Consider the following 2,500-nt stretch of genomic DNA (forward strand, 5'->3'; position numbering starts at 1 on the left):
AGGCATGTCTGCAAGTGTGTGTGTGTGTGTGTGTGTGTGTGTGTGTGTGTGTGTGTGTGTGTGTGAGAGAGAGAGAGAGAACTGTACTGTGTTGGCCCACACCAAATTTACCTGCAGTGGAAATACCTGGCATGCAATGGGATTAATCATTAATCTCGTCATTTCCGTTCCACAGAAACACACCTGAGACCAACAAGACCCGCTCTCACCGCGGACGTCCAAATTCAGAGACTACAACCTGCAAACAGGCCTACAACAATCACGGGCACAACACAACACACCTCTCACCGCGAACACCTGAACGCTGATCTCACCTGGCCCCGTAACAGCTTCTGAACAACTCGCCTATATACTTTATACTTTGCACTTTGCACTCATTTCTTCATTTAAACCGCGATAGTCTACTGTACATAAAAAATGTATAGACCATTCCTACAAAACAGTAGCTAAGACCAATGTAATTATAATCGGCTATGTTTAAAAGCATATTTACTCGAACACACAAAACCCGTCTGAGACAAATGACAGTTGGTACACTGTTGCAAAACTAGTAGCCTGTGCGGGATTATGCGATTATGACGGCCCTACAAGCGATAAAACTAAAGCCTTAGCTAATGTTCTCATGAATATAGTCATCTCTGCGTTTCTCTTCCGCAGTGCTGTAATCTGACCCTGGCGACATGCAGTACACTGCATTCCAAAACAAGCCGAGAAATATAACTGTGTTTCAGGTCAGTAAAAAGTTAGTGGTTAACTGACGTTGGCTTGTTTTGATAATGATTGACGTCAACCACTGACATAAGTAGCCGAGCTCGGAGAAGCAAGCGTAGGCTATACTAGCTAGTCACCTTTTGTTTTTGTTTTTAATGTGTAGACTTTTAACTTGTTTTGACACTAGTTACATCGCGGCTAGTACAACTACGAGATATAAAAAGTTAAACTAGCGAGCTAGCTAATTAGACTGTACTTTGAAACATAATCAAACCCCGTTATTAGAAACGCCAAACAGATGAGCGGCTGTCAACCTTAGCACCCAGCTTGCAACCAACCCCACCTGGATCCAGCTACAAATATTTCCCTGTCCAAAACCGAGAGAAACTGTACACGCTCTAACTTGCGAAATAGCTCGCTTAGGTACAAGCTGTCTAACGTGTTACTGCTGTTACGCTGCTCTTACCTACACGGTTTCGAAGTTAAAGTAAAATAACTTACCTGAAACATTAAGAATGCTGTGCGTATTAACGTATTTATAATCAAAATGTGGTAGTTTTCCAGGTGGAATGTAAAGTATCCATACGACTTCGTGGAAACCGAGAACAGGTGTCAACAGCTAGCAAGCTAGTTACGATTTTCAGGAAGCAAAGCGTTCTCTCCCCTTTCTCACAGTGCTGGTTATCCTCCGCCTTCTCCTGGATTCCCGATTTACACTGAGAATGTCTCGGTAATCCTCGGAATTCATCGGACACATAAACTCAAGAGATTTCGACAGCTGCTTTTCTTCTGCGAGTTTCTGTTCGCAACCAACCAACGATGATGTGATACACACGGGCTATTATTTGCTCGGCTTGTTTTAAACCACGGGTCTTACATTGTACCTTTTCACATATGCACTATCTTCGTTTTGTTTATTGATCTAGAAAGGTTTGAGATTGGTTTACAAATTGAGAGCTTATTCACAGAGAGCTACTCATTAACAACAAATCTAGGACTAGTGCATAACAGATATTTTATAATTGTACTGTTATGTCTTGTCAGGGTATAATTAGGACAGTAAAATATGATAAGACATGAAAAATATGAATCCACATGGATGAGGACTGATTAGATCCGCGCATTATAGCTCTGTTAAAGATCACCGAATAATGAAGGGTTACAGGCAGGCCGCATGATGAACTTTATGTTATCTGTTTCGTTCCTTCAAGGTCAAATTATTCCAGATTTGATAGAAAGCCAGAAGGTGTGGCAGGTGGAGATAATATCATGCTATCCTGACATCTGCTGGTGATCCAGAACATTGCATTTTTCATGCACATATACTGTATCTAATTCACACAACAACCGACAGTCACTCGGTAACTTGTGAGCTTATCAAGAAATGCAACTAAACATGTAAGATCGTGTAAATGAAACAAATAAGAGCAGAATAACGACCAGAACATGTAAAAAAACAGACACATTTTAATTATCTGAGGCTGACAGTCAGTCTGTCGCGACCGATAAATTCTCGCACAGTCATGTAGCACGAATGATGATGAGGCGTATGCCAGCGTGCTCACCTGTTTTCTGGTATACTGTAGTGGCTGCCGAGGTGTGATATACTCCTCTGGCTGCTTGGATCAGATTGGAACCCTTGGTGTCTATTGAACACCTAAAGGAACAGCTCTGGTTTATCTCCCATCCCATGACCATCCGATCCTACAAACCAGTGACGTATTTTTTGTTATTTTGGTTTTTTACTTCAACACAGTTGCACGTTGCAAAACACTCATTAGCAAACATT

General features: G+C 41.6%; 1 protein-coding gene across 3 annotated transcripts in view; it reads right to left on the reverse strand.

Moving 5' to 3' along the window:
* The window catches only part of ptpn3 (protein tyrosine phosphatase non-receptor type 3), a 48,531-nt gene extending 46,118 nt beyond the window's left edge, over nt 1–2,413 (reverse strand). The window contains exon 1 of one of the 3 annotated variants that reach the window (XM_061248345.1): nt 2,277–2,413. The gene's annotated coding sequence lies outside the window, so the exon portion shown is untranslated. Of the gene's footprint in view, nt 1–1,212; nt 1,431–2,276 lie in introns of those variants that run through there. The other 2 variants (XM_061248336.1, XM_061248327.1) reach the window with 2 other exon arrangements.
* Between the last annotated feature and the right edge of the window lie 87 nt (nt 2,414–2,500).

Source organism: Conger conger, chromosome 1, assembly GCF_963514075.1.
Source record: "Conger conger chromosome 1, fConCon1.1, whole genome shotgun sequence".
Classification (NCBI taxonomy): domain Eukaryota; kingdom Metazoa; phylum Chordata; class Actinopteri; order Anguilliformes; family Congridae; genus Conger; species Conger conger.